Source organism: Schistocerca gregaria, chromosome 1 (assembly GCF_023897955.1).
Source record: "Schistocerca gregaria isolate iqSchGreg1 chromosome 1, iqSchGreg1.2, whole genome shotgun sequence".
NCBI lineage: Eukaryota > Metazoa > Arthropoda > Insecta > Orthoptera > Acrididae > Schistocerca > Schistocerca gregaria.
This window is the reverse complement of record NC_064920.1, coordinates 413,684,521-413,698,222: the sequence shown is the minus strand read 5'-3', so window position 1 is coordinate 413,698,222 and position 13,702 is coordinate 413,684,521. Positions and strand designations below refer to the sequence as shown.

Genomic DNA, 13,702 nt, shown 5'->3' with positions numbered 1-13,702 from the left:
GTGTGAGGCACCACCAAAGGAAAAAAAATTACCAGGATTTAAGTCGGGTGACTGGTGTGGCTAAACAATGTCACTGCACAACAAGATTAAATGAGTGGGGAACATCTCCCTCAACATCCCCATTTCCCAGGAAAGAGTGTGGGCTCTTGCCCCATTCTGTTGAACCAAACATTGTCCATATTGTCAACATCATCCATTTTGCATCTTAAGAAGGTCTCCAACATCTCAGAACGTCATTCTTGAGTTCACAGTCACTGTAACATTGCCTTGTGCAGAGAAATATGGGCCACATATGCCAAAATCTGAAATCACATACCAAACATTCATCTTAAGGCTATGCAAGGCTCTTTCATGAAACTCCTGAGGAACGTTCTGTGCCCAGTATTTGAAATTTTGCTAATTAACATAGCCACAGAAGTGACAAGCCACAGAAGTGACAATGTGTCTCATTACTGAATAACACAGAAGCTTCACTGGGGACATACTTTTGAATGTCCAGGCACACTGTTCTTTGGTTTTCCCTGTCCCTCTCCTTCAGTTCCTCTGCCAACATCGTTTAGTGAGAATGCATTTGCAGTTCTGTGTGGCAACAAGTATAGCATCCCGGCAAAACTGCACTTGAAGATCTGTTGCCAATTCATTTCATGTCGTGGCAAGTTACTCCCTCTCCAGTGCTCGCCCCCTCTGCCTTTCTCTACTCCACACCGCCATACTGTCTCTATTCTCCGAGCTGTTACTTTTGAAACACAACACCTTCAACAGTGTGTATGCCACTGTGGCACTCACATAACTGACATTAAGTTAACAAAGAAGTAATTACTGTAACTAAAGTGGCATTTCGTGTATTTTCAGATGAGAGTGAAATAAAACTTGTCATATACTTTGTTTGTGATTTGTTTAGCCTTGAAGTGTGTTGGCTGGTTTTGCCGTATCCTGTATTATAAACATAGTTTCAGTCTTCATCGTTGCACACATGAAGGATACTCACTGGTGGCTGCTGAACCATGAACCTGTTGTTATACCCCTTGCACTGACTCCAGTCTATTCAGAAAACAGTCTTCAGGCCTGTAAATGTGCCACTATGCCCCAAGCATGACTTCATGTCCTCCCCTCAGTCCAGTTGAAAAACTGAATCAACATCACTGCATGGTGAGTGAGATGTTAAACTCAAGAGAATGCTAGGACACTGCTATTGTGTGCTATAGATCTTGACATATAATTTTCTTGTGAAAGCATTGTAATGTGACAAGTTGTTGTAGTTGTACCCTTTCATTATTAACCACTACTCTGAATCCTCTATCTTTAAATGTGTAGTAAGCATTACTTAAAAAGAATGTTGTAATCTTTTACATCTCCTCGGACAGATTTTATTCCATGATAGAAAATGCTGTTTTAACCTTTGTGTTTTTGTTTTTCCTTCGGAAATGTAAGTCCAAATCATTTCTTGTTCTGTGATTATGTATGGAAGTATAATTGAAGTACTTAGTAATGCTGTTCACAACCTTTTGATAGACATATTCAGTCTTTGGACTGAAGACGACAACAGCAACTCGGTTTTATAAAACATTTCTTTACAATGAGGCCGACTACTACTTCAGGTTTTATTCTTGCTGTAACTACCAAATTTGTGTGTGCACCATTTTGTAGTTCATGTATCAAGTTTGTTGGCTGCACCCCCCACCCCCACCCCCTCCCATTGGAACTAATGAATATATAGGCTGGAGAGCGTAAGGTTCCTCTGGTTGCTTGCGTATCGCTAATTGTATTGTGTCTTGTTGTCCATGTGTGTGTGTGTGTGTGTGTGTGTGTGTGTGTGTGTGCTGTTCAAATAATAAATTGCAGTGTTCTTGGGTTAGAGTGAGTACAGTATTCAAGTCTACGAGTTCCACTTCAGTCAATAGTTCTCTGAGTTTAATGTCCATGGAGGCAGTGTATAAATCTCTTCTCAAACAACAGCAAGCACTGACAGTTGCTATTTCCAGTTTAATGACAACATTGGCACGACCAGTGGCCCCACCAACAACATATCCGCGACTTGACTCTGCGTACAATGATTCTGCAGAAGACTGGGACACTTACGAAAAATGCCTGCGTAACATTTCCATGCATTTGGGGTAACAGACGTCAGCTTGCAAAAGGCTCTTTTTTTGTCGTGGATTTAACCTCACAGAACCTATAAGTCTTTCTGTCAGATGTATGAGCTCTTTTCTACCTATCACTGCCACTCATGTGGAGTTTTATCACTGCCGAAAGTAACCAAAACAGTCATACAGGGCTTTGGCAGCAGAATTACATAGACTTTGCCATGTGCATGTGTGACAAATTTTCATAAAGAATCGTATGCTGATCAAATTATTTGTGATGCAATCACATGTTTTGCTCCTGATAGGGAAGTTCAAGAGCAAGCTCTACAGTGTGAAAATCCTATGCTTGCAAAAGTGTTGGACATAACTCAGTCATTTCAAGTTTCACAGGCTACAGATAGTTAGAAGCCTGGTCCAAAGTTTCAGAAATCAATTCCTCTTACCCCTCCCAGCCTTCAAGCAGCTTGCAAGGGAATGCAGACGCTATTGCAGATGTCCAGCAGCCGTCTCAATATTGTATAGGTAATCAGCATTTCTCAGTATTGTATAGGTAATCAGCATTCACAACAATAGTCTGCATCACAACAGCGACAGCCTCATGATCCACTGCCTTCGTGCCCATACTGCTTCATTTAACATGAATGGGCTGTGAGTCCAAAGTGCTTAGCAATGTGTAACAGGTGCCTTAAGAAAGGACCCTTTGCTTCTGTATGTAACTCCTTTCCAAACTGGGGTGAGAAAGAAATGAATATGGATGTGAACAGTGTGTCACCAGTGATGGTGTCTCAAAGCAAGTTATACATTGAAGTGTGTGTGTTAAACAAATCATTGAGAATCCAGGTGGACTCGGGTGCAGCAATAATGTTGGTGAATTCTCAGACTTATATGGGTATGAGTTCTCCTCCTCTGACTCAAGTGTCACGGAGGCTGGTGAGTTATAACAAACAACATATTCCCATTCTTGGGCAGTTTTATGTGCCTCTTACAAGGTTGTGGTTCATACATTAACATTCCTAGTTGCGGACAATGCCTATGCTGAAAATCTTTTTAAACTGATAGGATTCTCCGTTGATGATAAGTGCATTTGGTTTCTGACCATGTTCCATGTCAATAGTTAAATGGTCTCTGCCAAATTTTCCTCCCTGTTTTCTCCAGGACTCGGTTGTGCAACAGAATTTCAGGCTCATATTACAATGAAACAGTCTGCTTGTCTCCATTTTTTTGGTTCACCTGCTACTGTAACTTTATGGGAACAAGTAAAAGCAGAATTAAGACTGTGTTTGATCCCTTGATGTTATTCAACTAATTTCTTTCAGTTAATAGCCAGTGATATAAAAAAACCTACCAGTAAATTACACTTCTGCAGCGATTTTTAAAAGTCTGTTAATGCACAATCAGTCACTGATACCCATCCTTCTCCATACCCTGATGAGCGAACATTTTTAAAATATTGATTTGGCAGAGGCGCACTTACACAGCTGCTGCTCGTTGAGGAGTTTAAATGCCATCTTGTTATCAACACCCATTTGGGCTTTATGAATACCAGCATTAGCGTTTTGGTGTGGCAAGTGCACCAGCTGTTTTTAGAGCAACTTCTTGCATCAGTTCCAGGCTGCATCAACTATGTAGATGAGATAGTAGTGTCAGGTGTTGCTACAGAAGAAATTTTACAGAACCTTTGTGCTCTATTTTCTGTTTTACAGTATTATCAGTTAAAGTGCAATTTAGACAAGACAGTTCCTCAACATTCCATTATTTATTTGGTTTATAAAGTATTGGCAGCTGTCATTAAACCATCATGCCAGCATATTGATGCTATTGCCATTTTGCGACACCTCCATGTCCATCAAGGACTCCAGGCATTTTTAGGAAAAATTGCATACTATTACAAATTTGTATCATATGCTGCTACTGTGACAAAGCCACTCTGTGGATTATTACGTAAAGAGGTTCTTTTCCACTGGTCCCCTGCTTGTGACCAGATATTAAAGTTGTTGAAATCTAAACTGCAGTCGGCCCCTTGGTTGATCACTTTTAGCTAAGCCAGTACCTTATGCTACCAATGGATACATCTCAGTTTAGCCTTGATGCCATTCTTGCTCGTAAATATGTGGATGGTTCTGAACACCCTTTTGCACATGCCTCAAAATCCTTAAATTCAGTGCAACAGTGTTATTCTCGGATAGAGAAAGAGGCTTTGGCGATCATGTATGTTCTAAAAAAAAGTCATGTTTTTTAATGTATGGTTATAAGTTTCACCTCATCACAGATCACAAACCACTGGTGTCTCTTTTTAACCCTTTGGCCTCCTTGCTGCATCGTTCCATGATGCACATCGCTCACAGCAGTGGGCTCCTTTCTTGTCACAATACGATTATGAGATATGTTTTTGACCCACGGTGCAACATGCACATGCTGACACTTTATCACATTTACTAATTGGTTGTAATCCAAGTTTGATAAAGAGGAATTACTGTTTTTATTTAGACGTGGAAGCTCAAAATGTTGTTGATGGCTTTGCTATTACTAGCACAAAAATTGCACCTGTTGTAGCAGCGAGTCCTGTTTTAAGTAAAGTTATTTCTTTTGTGCAACACAGCTGGCCAGACAAACCTCTGAGCCATGCTTCTGATCCTTTGAGAAATTATTTTACATTACCAAACTGCCTTTCTGTAGCATTGCAGGAGAGCTTTGGAATTTAGGAGACGAGGTACAGATTGAAATAAAGCTGTGAGGACGGGGCATGAGTCGTGCTCGGGTACCTCAGAAGGTAAAGCAAAGGTCCCGAGTTTGAGTCTCAGTCTGGCACACAGGTTTAATCTGCCAGGAAGTTTCATAATAGCACACACTCCACTACAGAGTGAAAATTTCATTCTAGAAACTGTCTTCCTGTTTGGGACAAGGTGCTACAGTTAGCTACAGAGGACTCTGCTCACCTTGTTTGGTCCCATCTGCCCTTTCACCAAAAGTTTTGCCTTTATTATATGTGGACCACAGGATGTGGCACATACAAAAGCGTTAGCATACAGACATGTTTTTTGGCTAAGCATTGATGGAGGAATAGCACAAATTGTTGCAGCCTGCCCAAAGTGTGCTGCCATGCATCGAGTGGCTCCATATGCTTCTTAGTCAGTGTGGCCAGATCCACAGCAGTCTTGGGAATGAATTCATGTAGATTTCTACTGGCATTTTGTAATTGATACTTATTGTAAGTTTCCATTTGTGGTGCATTGTCTGTCTGCTTCTGCAATGGCAACAGTTTCACTTTGTCAAAATTTTTGCAATGGAAGGCCTTCATATACATTAGTTACTGACAATAGACCCCAGCTCATATCTCAGGGATTTCAAGATTTTTGTAAATGAAGTGCTGTTTGCCATGTCGTGCTACCGTATTTTCACCCTCATTTGAATGGGGAAGCAGAGTGGCTGACACGGCATTTAAGACTCAGATGAAAAAATATGTTTTGGGTGTGTCACCAGAAGCAGCTCTTGACCATTTCCTCAGTTCTTATAAGTTGTTGATAGAAAGAATCTAGTGGAGTTGGTACATGGCCATCAGCCCCAGACTCTGCTACATCTCCTTCGGCCAACACCTAGCCATCTGCCAGCACCAGTGCAGCAATGCTTCTGGTCTGGCATGGTGCTGCAGTAATCAAGTGTATTTTGCTGCCTTCTACATCAAAGCTGTGCCCTCACCTTCCTTGCCACCACAGCCGATGTTTTCACAACTGTCTCCACTGTTGTGGGTGCCCCTTTTAGCTGTTAGGAACTAGGGTGGGACTTCATCCCCCAAACTGTTGCAAATGCCACCTTTGCTGCTGCAATCTCCTTCCCTGGGGTTGGACTCAGACATGGAAATGGACATTGTCTCACCCTCGCCTGTCCTACCATATTGCCTCTCACCGGAGGATGTGCGTTGTACCTGTCTGCACTTGAGTCACTTCTGTCCCTACACACCACTGGCAGCATGTCACATGACTCAACAACCTACATTGACCACAGAAGAACTGGACACGAGCACAGTGCTCACTTTTTCACAAGGGAAGAGGAACACTGTAACTACCAATTTTGTGTGCACCACTTCACAGTTCACACGTGAAATTTGTGCTTGATTTGGCCACTAGAGGCCACCCAACGTGATAATACGACAGCAGTTGCTTATGCAGCCTGCTGGCGGTGCCCCCATTTGGAACTAATGAATTTGTAGGCCAGAGCACAAGGCTCCACCAGCCACTTGTGTATTGCTAATTGCATTGTAGCTTGTCTTCCATGTGTGTTTATCTTTTGAGCAGTAAATTACATTGTTCTTGGGCTAGAACAGTTTGTATGGCCCATTTTTGCAATTAAAAATTTGTCTCGTGTTTTGTGTCTGATCCACAGAAAAGCATCCCATAGCTAAGAACTGAGTTTAGATAGGCATAGTGTGTCATAACAAGACATAGGTTGTTACAATCGAATAATAAAACCATGAGGGGAAAACGTGCTGGTGACAGTCGCTTTGCTAGCATCTTTGTGCATTCTTTCCCTGTTAGTTAGTTATTTGGTTAGTTTCATGTTTCATGGATCATTTGCATGATAAATCATAATGACTTGAAATGAGTCATTTTACATTCACATTCCAAATTAATTTGTAAATGTGGCTATATGCTGACTATTCATAAGTTTAGTAATTACTACCCTCCATCTTTTACGTATTACAATAATAAAAATTTGTCAGTGGATTAGGAGGAGTTGTCAATGAGAAACTTTTTGAGTTTGTTTTCAAATTTTACTTTGCTTTCTGTCATCTGATATTGTAATTATGTACATCATTGTTCTTTTGAGCCGGGATGGTAGATTATTTACAACAAACTTCATGAGGGAGTAGTTGACAATCAATATCTGCCCCTAAAAACTTTGTGTTTGTTACATGGTCTATTAGATTTATCATCTATGCTTAATATGATAGAGTTGGTTTCCCTTTTTATGCTGAAGTGCATGCTGTTTGTTTTCTTAATGTTCTGCATTAATTAATTACATACTGCCCTGTCATAAAAATCTTTGAGAGTTTCATATGCTTTATCTAATAAGAGTTTTAGTGTTTTATCAATGGCTATTATGTTACTGCCATCAGCATAAGGAACTTTTTCTCCATGTTTTATGCTGTCAGGAAAATCATTGACATATATTAAGAACAGAATGTTCCTTCATGAAGAAAATACTTACATTCCTTCTCCCTCTGTTTTGATCTGCAGCTCTTGTCTTTCTTTCCATATTTGGTGTTAATTATAGGATATAGGTTCCGCCTTTTATGCAAAAACACCATTTTTTCTTGTTACCCGAACAATTTTATTGCCAACATGAAGGCATGCCAGTGGGATCATCAATTAGAGGCCTCCTAGCTAACTTATTCATGAACAACTTGGAGAACAGATGAACAACATAGAGAGCAGGGTCTCACAAGCATAATAAGACCAAAAAATAATTTAATTGAATTTAAAAAAATCTACTCACCAACAGGCAGCAGAAGACTCACATAAAAGACAGTTGTAGTGGCGGGCTTTCAGAACTAGTGGCTTCTTCTTCAGGCAGAAGGATTGAAGGGGGAGGAAGAGAGGTGAAGTAAAAGGATAGGAGGGGTCTAGGAAAAGGATAGTTTTCGGGAAAGTCGTCCAGAACTGCGGATCAGGGCAGACTTACCACACAGGAGAATGAAAGACTGATTGTTGGGGACTACATAGGGCGAGATTTGAAAACCTGGGAGTTTAAAAGTGGAAGACAGGGTAATATGCAGACATACATTACGGCTTATACATTATGCATGAGTTAACAAGAGTGAAAAGCTAAGTGCATTGCATGTAACAGGTGGGAGGGGGCAGTGAAAAATAAGACAGTGAAAGATATAGGATACTAAAATTGGGGCAAAGAGTAGTTACTGTGAAGAAATGCGGAGACAGAAGTAATTACCATAAATTAAGGCCAGTTGGGTGGCGAGAACCAAGGACATGTTGTAGTGCTAGTTCCCACCTGCGGAGTTATAAGAAACTGGGGTCTGGGGGAAGAATCCAGATGGCACATGTAGTGAAAAAGGCACTGAGGTAATGATTGTCATCTTGTAGAGCATACTCTGGAACAGGATATTGCAAGTTGCCAGTATACACCCTCTGCCTATGCCCATGAAACTAGTAAAGTTACGTTAATGACAGAATGTGTGCACGCGCGTGCGCCCACACACACACACACACACACACACACACACACACACACACACACACACACACACACAGAACAGCTACAAAATAAAATAAATTACAACCAAAAATTCACTTCACATTAGAAACAGAAACAGACAACACACTAAATTTTCTGGATCTCACCAAACGAAAAATGAACAACACCCATGACTTCATGATGTTCAGAAAACTGACAACCACAAACATCACGATTCACAATGTGTCGAACCACTCGGTGGCACGCAAGCAACTTTCTTCAGATTCATGCTCCACAGACTGAACAGAGCACCCATAAGCAAACAGAATTACACTCAGTAGCTAAACACAATAAAACAGACAGCAGAGGAAAATGGTTAAAAGTCCCATATGACAGAGAAATTAAACCAACTAATTTGTAAACAGAAAAGGAACGATCGCACAAGACCGCACACTGGACAGATCAACACAACATACAAGCAATGACCACATGCAATATTCAGCAGTGTAACAATACACACATAAACCAAAATGGCACATATTCACCGACAATAACAAAATTGTCCACAGAATAAGCAACATATTGAAGACACAGGGACTTCATATAGGATACAAGACAGAAAACCCAATACAGAACAAACTAAGAACATAGGAGACACCCACAGATATATTCAGCAGATCGGGAATATACGAATTCACTTGCAACACTTGCCAATCAATGTACACAGGATGAAGATGCAGGAACTTTAAAACAAGATACTCAGAACACCTCAGAGCCCTAAAAAGTAACAGCAGCCATAGCACATTTGCTGACCATCTAATAGCCCATAGCCTTCACCCAACTACAATACCAACAAATTAAAAATTCTGAAATCCAGCCATAGCCTACACCACAAGCTGAAAATAGAAGAGACCTTTCATGTACAGAAGGCAAAAAAGTTTTAAACTAAAACACACAAACAGCAAAATGATCTTACACACACACACACACACAGAGAGAGAGAGAGAGAGAGAGAGAGAGAGAGAGAGAGAGAGAGAGAGAGAGAGATAAAACTCAAATTCAGCGCCAAACTCTCTCGGTAACATATGAACACCAATGGGGCTGGGAAACCCAACATGGTGTTCAATCCATTTTTGCAAAGTGAAAGGTCATTAGTAAAAACGAAATTACACGAAGTACATTAATATGTGTGTGCAGTGCCCTCAGAAGACAAAAGGAGGAGGATCAGGCACATGAGTAATAACAAGTATATACGCAAAACATTTTGCCACACCAAAATCACATTTTTTAAAAATCAAGAGATGTGTTAAGTTGCCAGTGAAATTCACAATAACATTGTTTGGTTTGCAGATGACAAGGTGTCCGTGCAGGATACACAGATGGTACTGCAAAACCATATAATGTAAAATCACTGTAAGAAGAAAAATGAACTAAAACTTTCTTCATACCTTACTTTGTTAGATCAGTTACCACCTAAAATATGTTCACTTCTTATAGTTTTCAATAAACAAAACCCACTGATGATGGCACGGAGGTGCTGAAACATGTTTGGGTGACAAGAAAAAACAATGTTTTTGTTTAAAAGGTGGAACCCATGTCCTTTAAATTACTTCTCCCATTTAACTGTCATATCACTACAGAGAGCAATCATATTAGTATTGTAGTGAATTTCGGAGTAAATTCTAAAACCACTCGGCCTTCCACAATTTTGAACACCCGATATTTTAGAGGTGAGTGGGAGAAACAAATACAACTTACTGCGCATTGCCTATTTGTATATGCAGGTCAAAAAACAGTTATGAGAAAAAGATGGACCTGGCGGACAAGTACCTGCTGTACGGTCCACAGAGTTTCCGTGTATGGGTAGAGAAGAACAAGAAAAGTTTATGTAGTATTCTGTGCTTTGTAATGTCTGTGTTGATTGTAAACAGACTAACAAAAAATTGAATGTAGATTTCTATGTACATTCATGTATTGGACTCGCTTGAGACTAGAGACTTTTAACTTACTTCATGTCTTGGCTGTGAACGAAGCAAGACACATGTATGATGTTCATAAATTAATTGGTTATGAAACCAGTGATATTTGAATATGTGTAAATGAGTCTAACGTTTAAGGACTAAGTTAGCTTGCAGAAGTTGTTGTCTGTGGAAGTTGAAAATATAAGGTGATTGAACTGAGAAGTATTCTACGAATGCCCAAATTATTTCAACAATAGAGAAGTAGTTTAATAAATTCCTTTAACCAGCTATAGTCTTCAGAGAAGGAAGTTTTTGGGAGATCGACGTAGCTGATTACCCGGAGAAGAGGATCAGCTACGCACAACGTACAAGTTACCTGACTTAAGAGAAGTGTGAGCCCTGCAACCCAATACCACACTGTCTCTTGTCATCAGAAAAACATTAGAGTATCATCGTCAATGGTGTCAGGAATTGTCTTAAGTGGTTAAGTCTCCATAAAGTCTTACGCCTTGATGATATCCTTTCCAGCCCCTCGAAGCCCTTTCAGGTAAATTAGCTACTACTAATCACAGTTTAGTCCATTGATCAGAAATTTATGGCATTTGAATGGAAGAGAGTGCAGTTCACACACTTTGGATAATCTCACATTAGAAAGTGTGTGTGAGAGAGGACAAATTATTCAAAGCCCAAATCATGTGAATTTTGCTCTTCATATACGGTAGCTTTTAAACTTCCAATGTAGGTAAAGTGAGAGATCTTATGTTTTTTGTTTTTTAAACACAGATCACCCACTGTGAAGAGCATGACAGAGGATACGTCCCGTTGTAGTTGTTTCTTCTCATTCCATTCACATACAGAGTGTGGAATAAATGATTGCTTAAATGTCTGTGTGGGCACTGTAATCACTCTACTCTTGACTTTCATGTTTGTGCTTCTTCTTTGAGACAGTACTTCTCTACAGATAACAGTATCATCTGCAAAAAGTCTGAGGTTGCTGTTAATATTCCTCGAAGTCCACGGGTGTACTGCCAGTCCATAATGTCCAATGGGCACAATATTTAGGTGATCACACATGTCGCTATCACCAGATGCGCTGACTAACTGAGCCTCTGAGGGTGGGCGGCTGTCTTAATTCTCCTTCCCCTGAGAGGCATTCTCTCTGTGGTCCGCACCCGCACATCGGCGATCGCTGAGACGCTGGCGTCAGTGTCTGTGATGCCATCTGTGTAGTTGCCTCGTCTGCCCTGGTTGCCTGTTGATTATCTTTGCTGAGTGTATTTTTAATTAGACTCGATGCTGGTTTCCATGCCTTGCTGAGACTATAGCCGCAATGTTGGTTGTTGAGTCCAACCCTGGTACGAATTTCGATAACCTCTTTAATGACGCTGTCCCAGTATTTAGATGTCTGTGCCAAGACCCTGATTTGTTGGTAGTCCATTTTGTGATTTTTTTTGGATAAACAGTGATCTGTGATTGTTGGAGTACCTAAGTCGAGTGTGCCTCTGATGTTCTCGGCAACGATCTTCGATAGTGTGCACTGTGTGTCCAATATAAGTTTTCCCACACTGACACGGAATGTGGTATATACTGGTCTTCCACAAATCGAGATTGTCTGTGACACTTCCCATTAATACTAGTGTTTTATTGGGTGGGCAAAAGATAGTTCCTACTTGGTGTTTCCATGATAATCATCCTATTTTCCCTGATAGTACGCCAGGGACTGTGTCGTTAGAGAGGCTATCGAAATTCAAACCAGGGATGGACTCATCAACCGAGATTGCGGCTATAACCTCAACAAGGCACGGGAACCAGCATTGAGTCTAATTAAGAAGACGCTCAGCAAAGAAAACGAACAGGCGACCAGGGCAGTCGAGGTAATTACACCAATGCCATCACAGACGCTAACGCCAGCGTCTCAGCAACCGTCAACACGTGGCCGTGGGCATTGACCACGGAGAGAATGCCTCGCAAGGGGAGGGGATTTAAGGTCGCCGCGCCCACCCTCAGGAACTCAGTTCGTCAGCGTACCTGGTGATGGCGACATGTCTGATCACCGAAATATCGTGCCCGTTGGACACTATGGACCAGCAGTACACCCTTGGACTGTTCGAACAAGACATACGCGTGGAGAAACTGAAGAACCATGCTATTGATATTGTCTGCCAGGCCATTCACTACACATTAAAAAGCCAAAGAAACTGGTATACCTGCCTAATATCGTGTAGAACCTCCACGAGCACGCAAAAGTGATGCAACATGACATGGCATGGCCTCAACTAATGTCTGAAGTAGTGCTGGAGGGAATTGACACCATTAATTGTCCATGGCTGTCCATAAATCCGTAAGAGTACAAGTGAAGGGGAGGGGAGGGGGGGGGGGAGTTGCATGGCATCCCAGATATACTCAGTAATGTTCATGTCTGAGGAGTTTGGTGGCCAGTGGAAGTGTTTAAACTCAGATGAGTGTTCCTGGAGGCATTCTATAGCAATTCTGGATGTGTGGTGTGTTACATTGTCCTGCTGGAATTGCCGAAGTCTGCCGGAATGCACAATGGACATGAATGGATGCAAGTGCTCAGACAGGATGCTTATGTACATGTCACTTGTCAGACTCATATCTAGACATATCGGTTACTGCACCTGCACTTGACCCACACAATTACAGAGCCTCTACCAGCTTGAACAGTCTCCTACTGATATGCAGGACCCATGGATTCATGAGCTTGTCGCGATACCTGTACACGTACATCTGCTTAATACAATTTGAAACGAGACTCGTCAGACCAGGCAACATATTTCCAGTCATCAACAGTCCAATGTCGGTGTTGATGGTCCCAGGCGAATCGTAAAGCTTTGTGTCGTGCAGTCATCAGGGGTTCACACATGGACCTTTGGCTCCGAAAGGCCATATCAATGATGTTTCGTTGAATGTTTCACACACTGTTACTTGTTGATGGCCCAGCACTGAAGTCTGCAGCAGTTTATGGAAAGGTTGCACTTCTGTCACACTGAACAATTCTCTTCGGTTGTTGTTTGTCCCATCTTGCAGGATCTTTTTCCATCCGCAGCAGTGTCAGAGATTATATGTTTTAGTGGATTCCTGATATTCATGGTACACTTGTGAAATGGTTGTACAGGAAAATTCCCTCTTGATCCCTACTTCGGAGATGCTGTGTACCGTAGCATGTGTGCCGTCTGTAACTCCACATTCAAACTCACTTAAACCTTGATAACCTACCATTGTAGCAGCAGTAACTGACCTAACAACTGCACCAAACACTTGTTCTCTTATATAGTCATTACCGAATGCAGTGCTATATTCTGCCTCTGTATTTCAGTACACATGGCTATACCAGTCTATTTGGTGCGTCATTGTATAATGAACACCAAGGGTCACAATAAATTTCCCTAAAGGATGCCTCAGATTAGTTTCATACATGTTGAAGAATGTCCATAGAGGATACCATAA

The 13,702-nt window shown here is 41.2% G+C and overlaps 1 protein-coding gene across 2 annotated transcripts in view; it reads left to right on the top strand.

Moving 5' to 3' along the window:
* The window catches only part of LOC126350104 (rotatin), a 372,299-nt gene that overhangs the window by 22,563 nt on the left and 336,034 nt on the right, over positions 1–13,702 (top strand). The window lies entirely within an intron of this gene.